The sequence below is a fragment of the Eumetopias jubatus genome, unplaced genomic scaffold, assembly GCF_037043125.1.
Source record: "Eumetopias jubatus isolate StellerSeaLion01/CBP00866 unplaced genomic scaffold, mEumJub1_p1.0 scaffold_1, whole genome shotgun sequence".
Taxonomy (NCBI): domain Eukaryota; kingdom Metazoa; phylum Chordata; class Mammalia; order Carnivora; family Otariidae; genus Eumetopias; species Eumetopias jubatus.
This window is the reverse complement of record NW_028274807.1, coordinates 141,076,119-141,086,454: the sequence shown is the minus strand read 5'-3', so window position 1 is coordinate 141,086,454 and position 10,336 is coordinate 141,076,119. Positions and strand designations below refer to the sequence as shown.

The window sequence follows — 10,336 nt, the reverse complement described above, 5'->3', positions numbered from 1 at the left end:
TATTTAGCCTCTCAGACTAGTGTGATGGTGGGAACAAATACATTTTCTAAATGTTAACATGGCTTCAAGCAGTGTCTGTTGAGAACCCACATACCAGCTATTGAGTGCTTACTATTTGCTAGGTAAAATGCCAAGCAATTGACTTACAATATCTCACTTATTGGCTTAACATCCTGGACAGGTGAATATTAATGTTCCCCTAACACAAATGAGGAAACAGAAGACTACAGAAGTTAGGCAATTTGCCAAACATCACAGAGCGGGGAAATTAGTGTTTCATACCAGCCTCTTTCTGATTTCACGTGCTATCTCCTAACCTAGGCTAGGCTTCAGGTGGAATGAACAGAAGTGTAATTCACTCATTTTGTAACCATTGTGAGCATCCAAGACATGTTAGGTATCAAGCTACAGCTCTCTAAAAGTTATCCTTGTCTTCATGAGGTTCCAGAGAAGAAAACTGGACATTAACGCATAGACAGATGCATTCTATAATAGATTAAGTAGCTTGTGCTATGGGTAAAAGTACCCTCTTGGGAATTGGAAGGTGGGGTGGCAGGATGTTTCAGGAAGAAGGCCAGAGATAAAAGGAGAGTGTGACACCCTAGCATGGTCGGGATAGTATTTTGATTTAGAACAAGTCAAATTATTTTTAAATTCCTTTCGTAACTGCTTCAGTTTGGTTAAAAATATCCACTAGATTTTTATTTAAAAGCTATTCCTTTTCTATCAAATACTGAATTTCCTGTGATATTGAAAACTGATCAGTTTATTCTCCATTTTCACACATGGCTTTCACTGAACTAGAATGAATATTGTAATAATTTTTGTTTGCGTGTTTGTTTTTCAGATCAAGAGATGGAAGAAGAAAGTTCACCAAGTCAATGAAACAATTTTTAGGAAAATTATAGTTCTGCAAAATGCCAGGATTTAACAGCTAATGTCATTTGGAATTAGATAATCCATGGCTAGGATCCTGTGGCCTTGTGGAAGCCACAGCAAATCAGTGAGGCTCCATGACTGGAACTGGTTGGGTAAAGAACTGTTTTTCTTTGGAATAAATGCAGAACAAATGTCTGAATAATTTAACATCGTGGCAGGACCAGTTGAAGCAGAAATGTAATAACCATGTTTTCATCAGTGTTTGGAATTAAGGTAACCACTCCCTTAGGTTAAGAAAAAAAATAACAAAAGAACTTAGGGGAAAGAAAAGTATCATCTTACCCCACTCAGGCTCATTCTCATTGAAGTGTGGTACATGCCTGAAGCTGGGGCCCCACCGCTTTCTCCCCCTTTTCCCCTCCTACCGTTTCCACCTTGGAGGTTTCTTTCCAGATACAATATTACCCATTTGTCTGAGTTGTCAATAACTGGCCTTGAACATTTGTGTTCATGTTTTGTGAGTAGAACCTAAACTTTGGGACCACACAGGCCTGGATTCAGTTCATAGATTTCCACAGGTACCAACAGAGGTTAGTCATTTCACCTCTCTATGCCATGGGTTCCTTGTCTATAAAATGAGGACAGTGATGTCTACCCAGCAGGATTTGAAAAGGTAGCAGAGATAATAATTTGAAACTATTAAATCAATGAATGAAATCACCCCTTTAATTCATGCTCTTTTGTAATCTTTGATTTTCGAGGCTGTATTGGGAGGCATATCACCTCAGAAGAGAAAACAAGTAATGCCTATAAAATAAGTAAACAAGTAAAACAGGTAAATAATTTATTGTTTATCTTCTAATCTCAAAGCTAACTTCCTTTTTAACTTCTTCTCTCTTTTTCTTCATCCCTCCCTCCCATCCTTTCTTCCCACCTTCCTTCTTGTTTATTTTTTAAATTTACATATAGTAAATTTCTTTCCTTTTTGTGTACAGTTCTATGAATTTTTTTCGTAGATTTTATTTTTTGAATAGTTTCAGATTCACAGCAAAATTAAAGGGAAACAATAGAGATTTCCCATATGCCTCTTGCCCCCACACAACATAACCTCCCCACTATCACCACGAGTGATATATTTGTTATAATTAGTAGAGCAACATAAACACATCCTTATCATCCAAAGTCCATAGTTGATGTGAGGGCTCACTCTTGGCATTGTACATTCTATGGGATTTGACTACTATATAAAGACATGCATACACATTATAATGACATTATAGTATTATAAAGAATAGTTTCTCTAACCTAAAAATCTTCTTGTTCTGCCTTTTTAATCCCTCCCTTCCCCCAACCCCTAAGCCCTGGCACACAATGGTTTTTGTACCATCTCCGTAGTGGTCTTTTTGCAAAGTTGTCTTTTTGCAAAGTTGGAATCCTTTTCCTTGTAACCTTTTCTGACTGGCTTCTTTCACTTAGTAATATGCATTTAAGTTTTCTCCATGTGTTTTCAAGGCTTGACAGCTCATTTCTTTTTATTGCTGAATAATAGTCCATTGTCTGAATGTACCACAGTTTATTTTTCCATTCATCTACTGAAAGATATCATGGGTGCTTTCAAGTTTTGGCAATTATAAATAATACTGCTATAAACATCTGTGTGCAGGTTTTTATACACCTACAGACATACGTTTTTGAATCATTTAGGTAAATACCAAGGAGTGCTATTGCTGGATTGTATGGTAAGTGTATGCTTGGTGCAGTAAAAAACTGCCAAACTGTCTTCCAAAGTAGCTGCATCATTTTGTGTTCCCACCAGCAGTGGGAATGTATCCTTCCACGTCCTTGCCAGCATTTGGTAGTGTCGGAGTTTTGGACTTTTGTCATTCTAATAAGTGTGTAGCGGTATCCCATTGTTTTAATTTGCATTTCCCTGACAGCATATGATAATGAGCATCTTTTCCTATACTTATTTGCCATCTGCATACCTTCATTCTATGAGTTTTAACACATGTACAAAAATAGTTCCATTATCCCAAATGAAGTGGTCCTCAATCAATGAGTGACAGGAACTGGTGTATAAACTTCCTCAACTCTTGACTAAGTCTGAACGTGTTCTCTGTACCAGTACCCAGAGTTTTCCCGTGGGATTAAGGTCCAGTTACACACAGTGGTGACTGGTCTATAATGCATTTTCTCACTGTCTTCCCTTCCCTCTCTCATTTCCCCAGTCCTCTTTTGGTGTTCTCCACCTCTCCCAAATGAACTAGATCCATTTGAATCCTTGCCTGCTTTTGAGGAACCTAAATTAGGACAGTCAGTGTGCAAAAAGAACTCAGCATAGGAAGTAAGGGAGTCTGGCCAGGCAGGAAGAGGAAGGGGCAAGCCCTGTTTCTGGCCCAGGGCAGCGCTGAACAGAAGAAAGAGGAGAAAGCTAAAGAGAGGAGGTCAGTGCCAAGATTCCCATTTCTCTCACTCTTGGTCCTGCACATAAAATAAGAGGACAATAGAAGTGGTCAGATAGGTACAGGAGACACCACGACATCAGTTTTGTGGTCTACTTCTCTAGACATAGCTAAGATCCTAGGAAGATCCCCATAGTCATGTCTGTACCATGTCCTCATGGAGTGGGAATGCAAATACACCACTGGCTGATGGAGAAACTGGAGAGATAAGCCTGAGGAAGTGGGCTTTTCTGCCTGGCCTGCGCCTGATCTTCCTACCGGTCCCGATGTGAGGACGCTAAGGCTCAGAGACAGGCAGTGGACTGGAATATACCTTGGGATGGGTGTGTGAACACCTCATAAGCAGAGTCAATAGGCCGGGACCAGTTTCTAGAAGTAAGCCAACAGGAAGTGCCAAATGGCTAGTGAGGATATGATTGTTCTTCAGTCCATGCAGCTGACCAACCAGCCATCCCAAGGCAGAGGCTTGCAGGGATCCGAGACTTACCACATGAGTCTGGGGTCCCCATTCCCTATTGGCACCTGGCATATGAGCTCCAGACACCACATTCGAAAGGCGCAAGGGGACAGAGAGGAGATCTAAAAGACAGCATACATCAGACAGACACCACACCCAAAGAGGCTGCTGAAACTGGAGGAGGATAAAAAATAAAATTAGCCCAGTCTGACATTTTAATGTTGTTTTCCCCCAGAGAACTATGAAGATTCGATTGGCCATAAACAAAGAAGCTGAAATATCTTAGTACAGAAATGCCATGAAGCACCATGAGAAAATTTACAACTCACTACATAAAGATTAGATGTAAGGGATAGGAGGCACCCAACCAAGCATGTGGCCCAGGTAAGAGCTCAGGAACTGGTGACTCTGTCTTTGACACCACATGTGATGATCTGAGCGAATTTGCTAGAATAGGAACCTATAGTAGCTGATCTAGGGGGAGCAGTGGGAATGACAAGTCTTGGTTCTACTGTCGTTCTTTCAAAAGACCCCAGTCCTAGAGCAGCTTCATGTTCGGGATTCTACATAATGGCCTTTTAGTTGGATGGAGCGCTGGATTGGTTCTGGGGCTCCTGTTGATTGAAAGTGTGAGGCAAGTCGGTTCCAACTCTTAAGAGTTTGATTTGATTAACTAGTATTGATTAGTTTGTGTTAGAACTCCTTTATATGAAGAGTTGGTGTTCAAATTCACTAAGCCAGCCCAAGCCTCAGCGAGGACTGATCTGAGAAACCATTTGCTTACTCTTTCTCCCATTAGTTTTAAATTGAACACCACAAGAGGCATAAAACAACAACAAAGGCTGTAATGCGCAGCTGAAAGGTTTTGGTCCAGGTTCTTGCCTTCTTCTTGCCACTAAAGGCAGATTAAAAAGGCATCATTTTCTTTGACATCTGTAGTATGCAGTCACCTTGCCCATTAGATTCAGACAGGGCAAAAGAATAGTGAGGGAGGGACGGGCTTAAGGGGAAATTTGCATATACATTTCCATTAGGGTTAAAGACATTTAAATCCACATTACCCTGGACCAGGGAATAATGAATGCACCATTATGGACAAGGCTTAGCGTGTGTTGCTGCTGCATTTGGCAGGTTCAAGTCTTGCTCTGGGTGTAATATTTTGTGACTCATTTTTCCTCAAGCATAGAGTAATAGGCTTTAACTTTGCTAAGCTTTTCTGCCAGCCCTTCGCCCCCTGCTGTTCCATTATATTGAACTTGTAAGCAGGACGCTCTGTCCGGCTCACCCAGATTACCGCGGCAATACGGCCCCGCTGAGGGGCTGGTGTCAGGATAAGTGTTAGGGAGGGAGCTCCCCATCTTGGCATGCTGTTCTCATCTTATTAAATTCAGCTTTGTGGAAGCAGGGAGCCTGCCTCTCAGTCACACTGGCTCAAGCCTGATCCAACTGCTACTGTCAGACAATATGAAAATAGGAACCACCACAGCTAATGGCAGGTGCTGCTTCACAGCTGAAAAAAGAGAGAGAGAGAGAGAGAGAGAAAGAAAAGAAGTCTGAGGGGTTTATATTATGATGATGATTTCACGAGCCTGTGTGAGTGTGTGTTATTTTACTCTTTTAGAAACACTTCACCAGATCGAAGGCTGGATTCAGAAAGCCTCGTGGTTTTGAGAAATGAAACAAGTCTCCATGCCTTCAGCAGTGGGTGCATACGTGTCGGGGAGTTGTAGATGGAAGGCTGCTTTTATCAGGGTTCTTCACTCTAGGTTTCAGGGCAGCTCATATTTAAATATTTAAATCCCCCCCCCAAAAGCACTTTTGAATCCCTCCGAGTCAGGAATGTCCATGTAATAATTTAAGATTTGTATGTTTGTGTAACAAGGCAGCAGAGGGTCTGGTTAGAGATATGAAATTAACGAACCAAACAGAAAATCCAGCCCTAGATATAAGTCATCGTGTGGGTTTGAGAGTCCCCATCTTCACTCCAAATTTCTGCCTTAACATGTGCTTTTGTTGTGTATTGCAGCAACTCAAACCACTCCAACATCTCGTGGCTTAAAATGACAGCCATTGTATTGTTCTTTACATTCTGTGAGTTGGCATTCTGAAGAGTGGATATTTGAATGAATGAAGTCAACTTAAACCTCAGCAAGGACTGACTTCTGAGATCACTTGCATGTTATTTCCCCCACTCATTTCACATAGACTCTGTTAGATGGTTCTTCTGCTGGTCTCACTAGGGTCTCCCCAGAGCTGCAGTCCAGTGGATAGGGCTTGAGTATTCAGGATTTGTCACTCACGAATCTGACATCTTGGCAAGGACACCTAAGCTGGGGCCTCAGCTGGTGGGGGTAGAGGAGGGTGTTGTTGGCTCTCTCTTTTTCTCCTTCAGTTGGCCTTTACGTCTGATGTCTCCACATGGTCTCTCCAGCAAAGTAGCTGGATCTCTTACTCTGTGGCTCAAGGCTGCTAGGCCTTCTTATAGGTTTAGGCCTTGGAATCTCTCTGGTGTCATTTGCCCTGCATTCTCTCAGATGAAGGGAGTCACAGTCTTAGCCCAGATTCAATCTCCGAGTGGATTACACAAGGGCAGGAAAAATGGGGAATTGTGGCTCATTTGGAGCTATCTTTGGACACCAACTAACATTCATGTTATGTACTTTGCTCTTCAGTCTCCAACAATAATGCATGATATACCTTCTTGCATGGATAATTTAGTCAATGATTCTACAATTCTTTCAGCTGAATGCAAGTTTTAACCCTTTGGCTTAGGTATTCATGAAATGGCATTCTTGTTGCAGTATAAAGCTCATTTTGAGATACTTGAGACTCCATTTAACTAAGGCATGTGTGTGGTTGGATAGAGAATAAGAGTAGGAGAATGTGGAAACCAAGTCATTACATGCTTGAGTCAGGATGAAACCATAGATATATCTTTCAACAGTATCCTTAAAAAGTAACATTGAATGTATTGGGCCTTATAATCTAGAAATCTGGAGAGGGATTCAAGGAACATGTGACCAAATGCAACCCTTCAACATCACCACAAATTCCACTGTTTGCCTCTGCTTGACCCAGACAGCTGGATGGGTGGTGAGACCCTGTGGGGAAAACTGATGTGGGACTCTCTTCCTTGCTGTCTGGGTTAGCTCCTTTGTGGAACCCCAGGCAAGAATTTACCTTATGGAGGTTGACAAACTCCAGGGAGAAGGTCATCACTGGCCTTTCATGAGAGTGCTAGGTATCCCTAGTCCCCAAGAGGCCAAGAAGGAACTGAACAAAAGGATAGGGCATTGAAAAGGAAACAAAGAGAGTAGAAAGCAGGGATGTTCCTCCAACTAGGTGTCTCAGCAGGGGCTCACTGTTAAATTGGAGGGCATGAGGCAGGACCACTTCACTTCCCCTTGGTCAAACACACCTGAGCCCCAAGGAACCTACAAAGAAAAGTAACAAACCTTTATTTAAAAAAAATAATAGAATTAATAAGAAGATTTGGTAAGTTTACTATATACACCAAGAATATTTTCAGTAAGGTACAGCTCTCATAGATTCTAGCAGTGTTTGAGGGACAAGACAAGTCTAGGGTCCTCCTACTACACCACCTTTGTAGCTCCCTCCCTCAATCTCGTAGATTCTAGCCTTGAGTATCTGAAACTGAGAATGGAAAACATTTCACTCATAATAACTACAAAAATGAAAAAAAAGACATTTAAGATAGTTTCTCACAAACTTATTATTTGCATTTAAGACAATTCTAATTAAAAATCAAATTTCTTCCTTGAATTTAGATAAAATTATGTTAAAATTTTTGAGAAAGAATAACTCCTCAAGAATAACCAAGATAATTATGCAAAGTGAATGTATTGCCTTCTCAGGTGTCAATACCTGCTGTAAACTAGGGCTGGATAATATACCACTATGGACTAACCATAATTCATTTAGCCAGTCCCCTGACGATGGCTAATCATAGCTAAACTCAGTAAACATCCTTGTACACATGTCCCATGTACTGGTACATATATTCTTGTGGGACAGACACCCAGGATCAGTGTTTGCTGATTGCTATTCATCTCTGAACTTAGCTGGGATAAGGAAAGGCTTTCTTGTTGCACTGTTGGCTGATGTACCTCTTCCATATCTTGCACAGTTTCTTTTTTTTTAATAAAGAGTATTCAAGGAATTTTCATCAGATGAACGTAAATTGGTATCCCCATTTTTAAAGAATTCTTCCTTTAAAATTTAGAAAGATTCCGACACACCGTCTTTGGGGTGATCCATGGTGGATGTTTTGAGGGCAGCTGTCCTGCAGCCTGCACACCCCGGACCGCCTCCTGTGGAAGACTGAGCCAGCCGTGTAGCTTTCTTCCTTTGTCTCATAACCATGTCCACCAACGGGAATGCTAATTCACAGCTGCCCGCCTTAACAGATTCAAGAACAAGGGGAAAGACAGTACAGAAGTGAGGCGGCACTGAATAGAAGTTAATGTGGAGCTGAGGAAAGCTAAGAAGGATGACCAGATACTGAAAAGGAGAAACATAAGCTCGTTTTCTGATGACGCTACTTCTCGACTACGGGAAAACCGCAACAACCAGGGCACTGTAAATTGGTCTGTTGATGACATTGTCAAAGGCATAAATAACAACAATTTGGAAAGCCAGCTCCAGGCTACTCAAGCTGCTAGGAAACTGCTTTCTAGGAAAAAACAGCCCCCCATAGACAACATAATCCGGGCTGGTTTGATTCCAAAATTTGTGTCCTTCTTGGGCAGAACTGATTGTAGTCCCATTCAGTTTGAATCTGCTTGGGCTTTCACTAACATTGCTTCTGGGACATCAGAACAGACCAAGGCTGTGGCAGATGAAGGTGCTATCCCAGCATTCATTTCTCTCTTGGCATCTTCCCATGCCCACATCAGTGAACAAGCTGTATGGGCTCTAGGAAATATTGCAGGTGATGGTTCAGTTTTTCGAGACTTGGTTATCAAGTATGGTGCAGTTGACCCACTATTGGCTCTCCTTGCAGATATGTCATCTTTAGCATGTGGTTACTTACGTAACCTTACTTGGACACTTTGAAACCTTTGTCACAACAAGAATCCAGCACCCCCATTAGATGCTGTTGAGCAGATTCTTCCTACCTTAGTTTGTCTCCTGCATCATGATGATCCAGAAGTATTGGCAGATACCTGCTGGGCCATTCCCTACCTTACTGATGGTCCAAATGAACAGATTGAAATGGTTGTGAAAACAGGAGTTGTGCCCCAGCTTGTGAAGCTTCTAGGAGCTACTGAATTGCCCATTGTGACTCCTGAGCTAAGAGCCATAGGAAATATTGTCACTGGGACAGATGAACAGACTCAGGTTGTAATAGATGCAGGAGCACTTGCTGTTTTTCCCAGGCTCTTAATGAACCCCAAAACTAATATTCAGAAGGAAGCTACGTGGACAATGTGAAACATCACGCCTGGTCCCCAGGACCAAATACAGCAAGTTGTGAATCATGGATTAGTGCCATTCCTCGCTGGTGTTCTCTCTAAGTCAGACTTTAAGACACAAAAGGAAGCTGTCTGGGCTGTGACCAACTATACAAGTGGTGGGACAGCTGAACAGATTGTATACCTTGTTCATTGTGGCATAATAGAACCATTGATGAACCTCTTAACTGCAAAAGACCCCAAAATTATTCTGGTTATTCTGGATGCCATTTCAAACATCTTTCAGGCTGCTGAGAAACTAGGTGAAACTGAGAAACTTAGTATAATGATTGAAGAATGTAGAGGTTTGGACAAAATTGAAGCTCTACAAAACCATGGAAATGAGTCTGTGTACAAAGCTTCATTTAACTTGATTGAGAAGTATTTCTCTGTAGAGGAAGAGGAAGATCAGAATGTTGTGCCAGAAACTACCTCTGAAGGCTATACATTCCAAGTTCAGGATGGCACTCCCGGGACTTTTAACTTTTAGATCATACAGCTGAGGCAGAAAATTTTTTGTTGTGTACTCTGTTTGGTAGAAGTTTGTCTTACTGTTTCTCTACTAAGAACTCTTTTTAAATGTGTTTTGTTATTGTAGTACTTTTTACAACGAAACCCTACTTGACCAGCTCCAAACTGTACAACCTGTATGAAGCTCCTCCTCTCAGTGGGTTTTTTCTTTCTTTTTTTTTTTTAAAGATTTATTTATTTATTTGAGAGAGCGAGAAAGAGAGAGAGAGTACATGAGGGGGGGAGGATTAGAGGGAGAAGCAGGCTCCTCGCTGAGCAGGGAGACCGATGCGGGACTCGATCCCGGGACTCAGGATCATGACCTGAGCCGAAGGCAGTCGCTTAACCGACTGAGCCACCCAGGCGCCCCTGGGTTTCTTATTTCTATGTGGAATCGCCTCTCTTGCAGTGTCCTGTAAGTAAAGATTAAATTCCACTCTTTTCTTTAAAAAAAATTTTAGAAAGATTCCAAATTCAGGGAAGTTTTAAGAACAAAAATCTGTGCAAGAATTGAGTCTAAACTCTTCTTGTGTTTGGGGAGTTTTAGAAAATTC

The 10,336-nt window shown here is 41.6% G+C and overlaps 1 pseudogene; it reads left to right on the top strand.

Annotated features, from left to right (window-relative positions):
- The first annotated feature begins 8,179 nt into the window (after nt 1-8,179).
- LOC114212320 (importin subunit alpha-1 pseudogene) lies at nt 8,180-9,805 on the top strand (annotated as a pseudogene).
- The last annotated feature ends 531 nt before the right edge of the window (nt 9,806-10,336 follow it).